The sequence below is a fragment of the Theropithecus gelada genome, chromosome 14, assembly GCF_003255815.1.
Source record: "Theropithecus gelada isolate Dixy chromosome 14, Tgel_1.0, whole genome shotgun sequence".
NCBI lineage: Eukaryota > Metazoa > Chordata > Mammalia > Primates > Cercopithecidae > Theropithecus > Theropithecus gelada.
Genome location: NC_037682.1, coordinates 13,085,053 through 13,098,183, shown reverse-complemented (window position 1 = coordinate 13,098,183; position 13,131 = coordinate 13,085,053). Strand labels below are relative to the sequence as shown.

General features: G+C 45.2%; 1 protein-coding gene across 1 annotated transcript in view; it reads right to left on the bottom strand.

Annotated features, from left to right (window-relative positions):
* VPS37C (VPS37C, ESCRT-I subunit) overlaps nucleotides 1-7,179 on the bottom strand; it is a 31,012-nt gene extending 23,833 nt beyond the window's left edge. Inside the window, exon 1 of the mRNA XM_025357115.1 lies at nucleotides 6,879-7,179. The gene's annotated coding sequence lies outside the window, so the exon portion shown is untranslated. The remainder of the gene's footprint in view (nucleotides 1-6,878) is intronic.
* Between the last annotated feature and the right edge of the window lie 5,952 nt (nucleotides 7,180-13,131).

Sequence of the window (13,131 nt, the reverse complement as noted above, 5' to 3'; positions counted from 1 at the left end):
AAATCAAACTTCTACAGATGAAAACTACAATGTCTATGATAAAAAGTATACTGAAAGGGAGTATCAGCAGATTAGGCAAAGCAGAAGAGACCAGTCAATTTGAAGACATAGCAACAGAAACTATCCAGCACAAACCAGAGAGAAAAAAAAAAAGAGACTAGCGGGAAAAATAAATGATCAGAGAGCTATGGAACAACTTCTAGCACCCTTATATACATGTAACTGGATTCCCCGAAAGACAGGAAAGAGAAAAGGGAATGAAAAAAATATTTGCAGAATTACTGACTGAAAAATTTCCAAATCTGATGAAAGCTATAAACCCACAAATCCAAAAAACTCAATGAACCCAAGCACAAAAAAACATGAAGAAAACTACACTACACAAAAGCACATCATCATTACATTGTTTAAACTCAGAAAAGCAGTCAGAGCCAGGCACTGTGGCTCATGCCTGCAATCTCAGCACTTTGGGAGGCCAAGATGGGAAGACTGCTCGAGCTCAGGAGTTTCTGACCATCCTGGGCAACATAGTGAGACCCTGTTTCTAGAAAAAATAAAAAATTAGCCCGGCATGGTGGCACACACCTGTGGTCCCAACTACTTGGGAGGCTGAAGTGGGAGGATCCCTTGAGCCCAGAAATCTGAGGCTGCAGTGAGCTATGATCATGCCACTGCACTCTGGCCTGGATGATAGAGTGAGACTCTGTCTCAAAAAAACAAACAAACAAAAAAAATGGAAGAAAGAAAGAAAAGCAGTTAGAAGGAGAAAAAGATACATTAAAAACAGAAGAGCAAAAAATAAAAATAAACAGGCCAGGTGTGGTGGCTCATGCCTGTAATCTTACCACTTTGGGAAGCTGATGCCATAGGGTCACTTTAGGCCAGGAAGTCAAAACCAGCCTGAGCAACATAGCAAGACCCTATCTCTACAAAAATAAAGAATAATCATTTAAAACAATTACCCAGGCATGGTATACACACCTGTAGTCTTAGCTACTAGGGACCCTGAGCCCAGAAGTTTGAGGCCTCAGTGAGCTATGATCATGCCACTGCACTCTGGCCTGGATGACAGAGTGAGACTCTGCCTCTTAAAAAAACAAGAAGAAAAAAGGAAAGAAAAATAGCAGATTACGCATATGAAACAATGCAAGCAAAAGACACTGGAACATCTTTAAAGCACTGAAAAAAAAAAAAAGTTAATCCAGAATTCTACACAGGGAAAATGCCTTCCAAAAACAAAGCCAAAATAAAGACTTCTCTAGACACCCAAAAGCTGAAAGAATCCATCACTAACAGACCAGCGCCACAAGAAATGTTAAATGGACATTCTCAAGTCAGAAGGAACATGAAACAAGACAGAAATGTGGATCTACATGGAGGAATAAAGAGCACCAAAAATGTTAAACAGATGAGTAAATATAAAAGAACTTTACATTGTACTCTCCTTAAAAAATGATTCTTTAAAACAAAAATAACAATGTGTGATGGGATTTATGGCATGTGTAGAGGTAAAACAGGTGACAACAGTATGAAGTCCAGGAGGAAGGAAATGAAAGTAAACTATTGCAAGATTCTTACACTAAAGTGGTATGACATCACTTGAAGACAGGCTGTGGCAAATTAAAGATGCATACTATATATCTTAAAGCAACCACTAAAAAAAGTGTTAGAATAAACCAACAAAGGAAACAAAATGGAATCATAAAAATTACTCGATCCCAAAGAAGTCATAAGAAAGGAAAAAGGGAACAAAGCACATGGGACAGATTGAAAACAAACAGCAAGAAGGTAGATTTAAACTTCACCGTATCAATAATCACATTAAATCTAAATAGTCTTAACATCCCAATTAAAATGCAACTTGTGAGACTGGATTAAAAAGCAACCCCCGGCCAGGTGCAGTTGTTCACACCTGTAAACCCAGCACTTTGGGAGGAGTGGGCAGATCACTTAAGGTCAGGAGTTCAAGACTAACCTGGCCAACACAGCAAAATCTCGTCTCTACTAAAAATACCAAAAAAGTAGCTGGGCACGGTAGGCACATGCCTATAATCCCAGCTCTCAGGAAGCTGAGGCATGAGAATCATTTGAACCCAGGAGGAGGAGATCGCAGTGAGTCAAGATCACACCACTACACTCTAGCCTGGGCAACAGAAGGAGACTCTGTCTCAAAAAAAAAAAACAAAAACAAAAACAAATACCCGTCTATATGCTGCCTACAAGAAGCCCACTTTCAATATAAAGACACAAATTGTTTAGAAGTAAAAACACTTTTTAAGAGATATACCATAATTTTTAAATCTTCTATTTTTAAAAACCCTTTTATATGCAACAAAATTTACCATTTTAATCATTTTTAAGTATACAGTTCTTTCACATTAAATACATTTGCTTTGTTGTATAACCATCACCACCATTCCTCTCCAGAACATTTTCATCACCCTAAACCGAAATTCTGTACGCATTAAGCACTAACTTCCCATTCTCCCTTTCTTCCATCGTCTGGCAACCACCATTCCACTTTCTGTCTCTACAACTGGACCACTCTAGGAACCTCATGTAAGAGGAATACAACAATATTTGTTCTCTTGTGACCAGCTGGTTTCACTTAGGATAATGTCTTCAAGGTTCACCCATATCACAGGATATATCAAGTCTTCTTTCCTTTTTAAGACTGAATAATATTCTATCTAATATATATACCACATTTTGCTTAGCCATTCACCTGTCCATGGACACTTGCGTGGTTCCCAACTTTTAGGCTATTGTAAATAATGTTGCTACGAACATGGGTATACAAATACTTGTTCAAGTGTCTGCTTTCACTTATTTGGGTATATACCCAGAATTGCTAGATGATATGGCAATTCCATGTTTAATTTTTTGAGGAACTGCCATGCTGTTTTCCACTGGCTATACCATTTTCCATTCCCACCAAAAAAGCACAAGGGTTTCAATTTCTCTACATCCTTGTCAACATTTATTATTTACTGTTTTTTTTTAGTTTGCTTGTTTGTTTTAATAATAGCTATCGTAATAGGTGAAGTGGTAGCTCACTGTGGTACTGATTTGCATTCCATAATGACTAGTGAAGTTGAGCATCTTTTCATGTACTTATTGGCCATTTGTGTATCTTCTTTGAGGAAATATCTATTCAAGTCCTTCACCCATTTTTGAATCGGGTTGTGTTTTTTGTTGCTGAGTAGCAGAAGTTGTTTACATATTCTGGAAATCAATTCCTAACATTAATTTTTTAAAGCTGGATTAGCTATACTAATATCAGACAAAGTAGATTTCAGAGCAAAGAACATTTCCTGGGGCTAAAAGGGTCATTTCATGGTAAATGGTATACTTTGGATATCTGCCCCCTCCAAATCCGTTAAAATTTGATTCCCAGTGTTGGAGGTAGGGCCTAGTGGTGAGACATGTTTAGGTCACAGGACAGATCCCTCATGAATGGCTTGGTGCCCTCCCCGCAGTAATGAGTTCTTGCTCTCTTAGTTCACATGAGAGCTGGTTGCTTAAAAGAGCCTGGCATCTCTCTTGCTCCCTCTGTGGCTGTGTGACACACCTGTTCCCCTTTCACCTTCTGCCACGAGTAAAAGCTTCCTGAGTCCTCACCAGAAGCAGATGCTGATGCAATGTTTCTTGTACAGCGTGTAGAACCATGAGCCAAATGAATCTCTTTTCTTTATAAATCGTCTGCTTCAGGTATTTCTTTATAGCAACACAAAACAGCCTAATGCAATACAACAAAGAAGGTCAATTCATACATGGAATATAATACTCATAAAGGTTTGTGCAATTAACAACGGAGCTTCGAAACATGTGAAACACAAACCGATAAAACTACCAGGGGAAATGGAGAAATCCACAATTATAATCAGAAGTGTCAATGTCCCTCTCTCAATAACTGAAAGAACAGAAGACCAAAAATCAGTAAGGACACAGAAGACTTGAACATTACAAACCAACCTGCCTGAATTGAAAGTTACAGAACACTTGATCCGGCAACAGCAGAATAGGCAATCTCCTCAAGGGCTCACAGAACATTTACCAAGATAGACCATACTCTGGGCCATAAAACAAGTCTCAGCAAATGTAACAGGGAAATATGTTCTCTATTTAAAAGAAAATAAATTAGAAATCAGTGTTTACCAGACAGGAGAATAAAGTAATCCTATAATGCTGACTTTACCTGTGACTAGTTGTAATCCTGCTTGAGGTGGGACCAGATAAATCAGTAGCGGGACTGAAAATACTTACAGGTCTTCAAAGGTAGGCCTACCTGCCTGAGCTATCTGTTTGACGTTCACTGGGGAGACTCCCTCTCCAGCCCATCCTAAGCCCCAGGGGTCCTACTTGTCAGCCTCGGCTAAATCAAGACAAACCTGTTTGATATTTGCTTAGTCTTTCACGTAAACCAGTAAAAGAAGATAAAGAGGTGAGATATGAATTGGAAGGAGCACCTACTAAGTAAACACGCCTTTAAACCTAGCAAAACCTCAGACAGGGCTGCCATTAGACACCTCTCTCTCTTTCGGTAAGCTCCTGGGAACAGACCAAAACCTTGTGGAAACGCCACCTTTCAAGGACACTTCTAACAGAATTTCCACACAATAGAGATCCAGCTGGATTAAAAGAGCTAAATCCATTAAGCCAGGTCTTCAGTGATCTGATTTTGTCAGCCTGGAAAACCCGTACTATTACTGGCCAACAGTGTCCAGAAATGATTCGTACCGCTAGCTAACCCAAAGGCCTCTTAAGGGCAAATTAACAAATTTCAAAGCAATAAACAAAAAGAAAACAAGAATCCTCAGGAATAATCTCACTTCCAAGCTACCAGTGGCCTAGCAAATCTACAAAGTTCTTACAGGCGGTGTTTCCCAAACTTGCCTTACAGTAAGAATCACCCAGTGCGTTCGTTAAAAATAGATTTCTGGGCCCTCCTCCAGACAACAGCACAGGAATCTCTAGAGGTGGAGCTCTGTATTTTTAACAAGCATCAGAAATTATTCTTAAGGTCCAGCACCTTTGGTAAACTAAAGGGTCTGAGAGGCAGTATCACACAGTTAAAAGCACCTTGACTTCGAAATGAGACTGATGGCTTAGAAATCCCACTTGCCGCTGGACACAGTGGTTCACGCCTGTAATGCCAGCACTTTGGGAGGCAGAAGCGGGTGGATCACCTGAGGTCAGGAGTTCGAGATTAGCCTGGCCAACATGGTGAAACCCCGTCTGAACTAAAAAATACAAAAATTAGCCGGGCATTGTGGCGGGCACCTATAATCCCAGCTACTGGGGAGGCTGAGGCAGGAGAATTGCTTGAACCCAGGGGGCGGAGGCTGCAGTGAGCGGAGATCACACCACTTCACTCCAGCCTGGGCAACAGTTCAAGACTCCGTCTCAAAAAAAAAAAAAAAAATCCAAACTTGGTCACTTACTGGCTGTGTGACGCTAGCCAGGTTATCTAAAACCTCTGCAACTCACTTCATCTGTAAAATGGGATCATCGCCTATTTGGACATGTTCACAAAATTCGGTATGTTCAGAAAGCCCTAGAACAGTGCCCAGCATATGAAGCCAAGCAACAAATCACAGCTATTGCTACCTGCAAAACAGCGGCAGAAACTGCTCAGAAAGTCTACAATGAAAATGTGCTACTTAATGGAAATTACAAAGGCATGGAATCACATTTCCAAGATAATCTAGGAAAAAGGCTTTTCTGAGCACTACCACCGCAAAGAACAAAGACTCACTTTAGCGTCCAGTATGTTCACCGCAACAGTCCCCAATCCCACCCAGAACTACAGAGTTCAGGTCTCTGCAGGGTTGCAGCTTTGGACAACAAAGTAAGAGTCTTTCCTTCCCCAGTTCCTCGGTCACCACCACCTCCAGCTCTAAGGCCAAGAGTCACAGAAATGACAATCTGGTGGCAGCATCTTGATGCATTAGTAGGAAATGGGACTCCAGGAGCCAATAAAAAGGGTGGAAAAGGCCTTAGGCAGCAACAGGAGAACTGAGAGAAGGGAAATGAGTCTGGGAAGTTTCTGGAGCTGAAGACTGACATTCCCAGGGTAAGTGAGCCCAGACAAGGTGTAGCTAGGAAAGCACTGCCTCAGCTCAGCAACTAAAACCCCAGGTTGCAGAGTCAACTCTGCCAGTAACTCGCAAAACAGCTCCAGGTAACTCCTTCTCCCATCGGTAAAGTGGGAAATCTCCTCATCTGCTGAGGAGGAAATGGACAGGAACCAGGCATATAATGGGTATGTATGCATCACTGCCCTTTGCGCCCAGAGGGTCCCGCGGTAAGAAATGGTCAATGATGCCGGGAGGTCCAAGTCTGAGTCCTGAACAAAGCCAAAGCTGAAAGTCTCCTCTCTCAAAGTCCTGGAGAAAGGGCACAAGCCAGTAAGTCAAAGACAAAGTCCCTCCAACTCTCACCCTGCCACTGGTCTCCCGCGTGCCCTCTGGCAAGTCAGACCCTACTCTTAGGCCTCAGCTTCCCCATCTATACAATGGGCTAATTGGCTCTAATGTCATCAGAATTGTGACCGCAAGATGCTCACATACGGGGCGAGGGCCTGCGGAGATGGAGAAAGGAGGGTGGCGGTGAGGGGTGAAGCGGAAATGGAGGTGCGACCCGCAGGAGAGCCGGGGCGGCGCCTCGCGCTCTCCCCGCGTCCCTCCCACCGCTAGGGGCAGGGGCGCCGGCCCCCGGCGCGAGTCACGCGCCCCTCGTGCCCAATCATCGGCCTCTGCCAGGATGAGGCGGACAGGCGGGGGCGCTCCGGGAGCCACCGCCGGCGCCGCCCCCACCGTCGTCCTCCGCCCCGCCCGCCTGCGGCAGAGCTGGGACCCTCCCCAGTCCCGGCTCACCTGCCAGGGCCGCCGCCGCCGCCGCCGCCGCCGCCGCCACCGCGGGTTAAACCGCAGCCGCGCCCACACTTCCGGGGTCCGCCAGGCCCGCCCCCTGCCGGATGTGACCCCCCTTTCAACGTCCGGCGCCCCAGTGGCGCGCGTGCTCGCCCCGCCACCCCGTTGGGCGGCCCGCCTCGCGCGCCTCTGGGTTACCACGATATCGTGCCACACACACACGCTCGCAGTCACCCGTGCTACAACCACGGGAGCGCCCACGAGACCTCTCCCGCGCACGCCGCACGCCCCCCCGGAAGAGGCCCCGCCCACTGGGCGGAGACTAGGCCGCTCTGGGCGAGTGCGCCGGCGCGGACGTCCACTGTCTTCCGAGTGGCCCCGAGGACTCGCTCAGTACACAGGTCGACCCTGGGAGGCTGCTCGGAGGGACCCCAAAGGAGCGGGAAGCAGATGGAAGCCCAGAACCTAGGAGGAGCCCCAGATGGGCTGAGCTCAGACTGAGGAGCCCCAAGGCCACCACACACTCATTTCCATTTACTAGTTAATCTCTTTCCCCCACCCATTTATTCTACAGAATTACCGATATTCCCTATCTCCTCCCTTCCCCCCTGGAAACAGGAGATTGCAGCATAATTAGGAAGCCGTCTCTGCTCTAACCCTTTTAAAAAGGACCCTGAAGTGACCTGATGTTAACTAATCAGGTGTTTTTTTGTTTTTTTGTTTTGTTTTGTTTCTATTCTGTTTCCTTTCCCATCTACGAAACCCACTGCTCTGCTATTTCCCAGCGGGATTTGAGACCCAATAAGTCTATTTACAATGGTAACTGATGTCAATGTCTTAAGTTTCCAACCTCCCAAAATCAAGAGGTTGACCAAAAGGGGAGAAGTGTTAAGCTTAACCTAAAGCTCTCTCCTGGCATATTTTAAGTTTGTCCTAAAGGTTTCTCCGTACATAGTGAACTGGAACCTACTCATACCAATCACAGAGTTTCAGCCAATCACAGGCAGCCAACTGTTCAAACCTTGTTCCAATAAGGCAAATGTCAATCTGTCATTATTAGGGAACCAAACTGGATCCCTTTGCCCTCAGAAAGCCAAACACCGAAGTACCAGGTTTTTGTAGACGGGAAGATTTGTTGCAAGTCAACTGGCGAGGAGACATGCTCAAATCTGTCTCCCCAAGCCAGGGGCTTTGGCAGGTGTTATAGGCAGAGGGTAATGAGCCGTGATCTGATTGAGTCTTGCAGTGAGCAATGATCTGACTAGATCTTGCCATGGGATGATGCCACGCCTCAATCTGATTAGATCATGGATTATACCATGTATCTACTTCTTAATTCCGTTCCCGTTCTTTGGTCTGAGCATTTAGGTTGCGCCTGTGGTTGCATGCTTGGTTCTTCTGGGCACGCTCAGGTTACATAACTTGCAACCTGGGATCCTGGCAACTGAAAAAACAACTCACCACTTTATTACACAAAGTTGAACCAGGTGGGGCTGGTTCTGTGCTTACATAACGGGTCCAACTCTTTCTGTACTTCGCTTCTGTTTTCTGGACATCTCTTTCCTTTTTCTTTTCTTATTTTTAAATTTTAATGATTGTTATTTTTTAATGGAAATGGAGATTCGCTATGTTGCCCAGGCTGGTCTGGAACTCTTGGGCTCAAGCAATCCTCCAGCCTCGGCCTCCCGAAGTATTGGGATTACAGGTATGAGCCGCCACGCCCAACCTACTTTCTGTTTTCTATCCATAAATGTTATCTGACCACATGGCAGCCTCAGAGTTACTCTGAACCTATTCTGGTTCTGGGGGCTGACTGATTCACAAATCATTATTTGCTCAATTAAACTCTGTCAAACTAAATTTGTCAAAACTCCTTCTTGTAACAGAAGGGGTCCATAAAGAAGGCAGTCTCAGCTGCTGCTGACCCTTCCGAGACACTAGTGACTCCTTTGGGGGTGCCATGTTGGTTTTGCAAACGTGTCACGTGGTACATAATGTCAGAGTGACTCCCATTGACAGCACCTACCTGAAAGCTAGGTTGAAATTGTTTCTGAGGGGTAGGGAGGGCCAGGCCAGGTGACCTTAATTTTTTGTCATAAGCCTTTTTGTACTATGTGATTTTTTTTTTTTTTTAAAGACAGAGTTTTGCTCTGGTTTCCCAGGCTGGAGTGCAATGGTGCAATCTCTGCTCACTGCAACCTCTGCCTCCCAGGTTCAAGTGATTCTCCTGCCTCAGCCTCCCGAGTAGCTGGGATTACAGGCGCCTGCCACCACACCCAGCTAGTCTTTGTATTTTTAGTAGAGACAGGGTTTCACCATGTTGGCCAGGCTGATGAACTCCTGACCTCCGGTGATCCACCTGCCTCGGCCTCCCAAAGTGCCGGGATTACAGGCGTGAGCCACCACGCCCAGCTGCTATGTGATTTTTAACTCTGCATGTGTTTCATTTCTGAAGGAAAATAATTAGGAAACGCTATTGATGGATTAGCTTGAGTTTATATCCAGCAGTCTCTTCACTGATTGGTACCATGTTGGAAGGCAGAACATGGACATGATGGCTGGAACAAGTGTAGTCATCCTGAACCATGAGGCGACCATAGGAATAGAGGTCACACTAGTGGCACAACAAAATAGAAGAAACCTGAGCCCTGTTTCCATAAGGGACCATGACACCGCAGGATGGCTGCGTCTAGGTTCTGTGTGAGACAGAAATAAACCACCTTGTGTCACTGTTGTTTTGGGTTTTCTGTCACTCGTGCCCTTTAAGTCTTAGACTCTACTTCTAGAAAGCCCCTATACCGTAAGACTGGGTAAGTGTCCCCTTATATGTTATTCAAACACCCCACCCTTCTTAGCATTTTCTACACTTTTCTGTAGTTGACCTTTCACTCCCCCTAGATAGTAACTTCTCTAAGGACAGGCAGAGACTCTATTTTACACATCATTTTATGCAGATGCTGGAAACTGCTAACGCTAAAAAAAAAGAAGAAGAAGAGGAAGAAGAAGAGGAAGAAGAAGAAGAGGAAGAGGAGGAAGAGGAAGAGAAGAAGAAGAAGAAGAACAACAACAACAACAACAACAAAACAACAACAACAACAACTTGTGAATGAGACAGACACGATGATTCTACCAAGGATGTTGAGGGGAAACGACACACTGCTGCCTATGCTCTCTCTGCGTGTCCTGAGTCACTGCCACATTATCTTATGGGGGCAGAGGGTGCTGGCCCTCCTGAATAACCAAAGATAGAGAATTAGGACAAAGGAGGGAGGAAGAGAAAACTGCAGGAAATTCAGGTCATGGGAGGGACGTGGCATTGGGAAAAAGGGTACTCTTTTTATCTGGTTCCTGCTATTTTCCACTTTGGACCTTTTGCAGCTTCCCTTGGCTCTAGCCCCATCCTCTCCAGTCCTGATCTCCTATCAGATACACCTATGTTCCCACATTCTGTACCTCAGTCACACCCAATTTCATTCATAACTGGAGTGGCCCTGATAAATGAAAAATTAAAAAAAGTTATAAACACAAACAACCCCAGTTAGAGAGGGCGGTACCTTACTCTGTTTCTCACATTCACTTAATTCCTTTGTTCATTCCACATGCATTCACTGAATACCCACACTGCTAAGACCTGTGGATACACAGATGAACAGATACCCTCTCCAGCCTCAAGGAAGTCACGTTTTTGGTTGAGATTGGAGAGAAAACAAGGTATCTCCAGCCCAAGATGCCTCAGTCCTTCAAATGACCCTGATCAGGAACGAAAAAATATGACAGTACATTGCAGTATAGATTTCCTTGCCTCTCTACCCCCTTCTAAAAAGTGGAGTTTGGTTTTGCTTGTTTGCTTGCCTGTTTGCTCAGCTGCTCAGCCCTGGACCTTGTCATACTGGTTGAATGGACGGACAAGTGACATAAACAAGTAAGGAAGACAAGACAAGGAAGTTAAGAGTTCGAGGTAACGAGACATTTGAGAAGATGAGGTATTGCGAGAGATTTGGGAACTGGGTTGGAAGAGCAGTTTTGTTGTTGTTTTGGGGTTTGTTTGTTTGTTTTTTGAGACGCAGTCTCGCTGTCACCCAGGCTGGAGTACAGTGGCACGATCTCGGCTCACTGCAACCTCCGCCTGCTGGGTTGAAGCGATTCTCCTGCCTCAGCCTCCCAAGTGCTGGGACTGCAGGCACCTGCCACCATACCTGGCTAATTTTTTGTATTTTTAGTAGACAGGGTGTCACCGTGTTAGCCAGGATGGTCTCGATCTCCTGACCTCGTGATCCGCCCGCTAGGATTACAGGTGTGAGCCACTGTGCTAGGATTACAGGTGTGAGCCACTGTGCCCAGCTGGAAGAGCAGTTTTTAAAGGAAGTTTTGATTTGTGGCATGTAGAATCTCTAATTTGGTCTTCAGAAGATCACCAGTGAAGAGTTACTTTATCTTTTTATTTCTAGAGTTGGGAGTCAGATCTGTCTGGCTGGTTTCTCTCTTCTACTTCCTCCTTGTGGCTCCCGTGCTGTGCTGAGCCGTTCAGCCTGCACAACTCAGACAATGGATTATGCCTCTGAGGTAGGGCCTGGCAGCTGCCTACAAAATTATCCGTTCTCTGTTTTTCCTTAAAAACAGTACATTTCATTCAGGATTGCAGTGTGCCCGGTCAGCTAAAAGACTGCATTTCCCAACTGCCTTTGCTGTTAGTTGTGACTAGGTGACTCTGATATAAGCAGGAGTGTTGAGGAGGATTTCCTGGAAGGCTGCTTTAAAGGAGCTGATTCAGCTGGGACGTGAGTCTTTTTGCCTTCCCCTGCCTTCTTCTAACTACTCACTAGATGTCAGATGTGCTGGCTGGAACTCCTGCAGCCATATTGGACTATGAGGTGACTTTGGAAATGGAAACGATTCAAACTCTGAACAGCCTATCTCCAGATTTATTTAAGGGGGAAAAAATAAGTTTTATCTTTTTAAAGTTGTGGTTATTTCAGGTTTTCTATAATATACACCTTAACTTAAACCTGATACTACTACACAGTTACAGTGTGTCTTAGTCTGCTCAGGCTGCCATAAAAATAAATAAATAAATAAATAAATAAATAAACAAACAAATAAATAAATAAATAAAACACAGACTATCACAGGCTCACGCCTGTAATCCCAACACTTTGGGAAGCCAGGGCGAGTGGATTACCTGAGGTGAGGAGCTTGAGGCCAGCCTGGTTGACATGGTGAAACCCGCATCTCAACTAAAAATACAAAAAAGTACCTGGGCATGGTGGCGGGCACCTGTAATCCCAGCTACTCCAGAGGCCGAGGCACGAGAATTGCTTGAACTCGGGAGGTGGAGGTTGCAGTGAGCTGAGATCGAGCCACCGCACTGCAACCTCAGCAACAGAGCAAGACTCCGTCTAAAAAAAAAAAAAAAAATGCACATATACATAATCTTGCATAAATGCAAATTGTGATTATAAACATGGTTAAGCATAGTTTGGGGATGTTTTATTTTCTTTTTCTTCTTTGGTTGTTTGGTTGGCTCTCCTGCTGATTGGCAGCCTAGTACACGCCCTCCTGTATAATCTTATCCAAGTCTGCGTATGTTGGCCAAAAGAGGCTCAGGGCGGGAGTGGAGAGAACCAAAGGTGAGTGAGGCATGAGCACATTGGTGAAGGGTGTGGCCATTGTTGCTCTTCATAACCACAGCAGCAGAACCACAGTTCCTCTCCCTCTTCCAAACCACCATCCCCCTCCTGCCCTCATCCCTCCCGCCACCCAACCCCGCTTGCCACGGAATATACTTTGACCAATGGAATGTGAGCAGAGGTGGTGATGTGTGTCACTTCCAGGCGGAAGTCTTTAGGAACCAGAGTCCCATTTCTCACCCATCCCCTTCCCCTGCATCAGGACAGAGTGTCCTTCAGCCTGAGTCCCTGCATGGCTGCGAGGAGCAGAGCTCTCTGCCAACCCAGATCGGCTGTGAGTGAGAAATCAGTCTTAGTTGTGTTGATCCTCTGAGATCTGGAGGATGGAAACTGGCTTATCTTCATTGAAGCAGGAGGGTATAACAGGAACTGCTCATCATCTACTTCCTCCAGTAATCCAACTCCAACTATCACCCTAGTCTGTGGCCACCCAGCTAAAGACTACATTTCCCAGTCTCTCTTTCACCTAGCAGTGCCCCTGTTAACTTCATTATGGCCAGTGACATATGAGCAGAAGTAATCTTTGCAACTTCTGGACTATGCCTTTTAAGGAAAGGGGCGTATCCCAC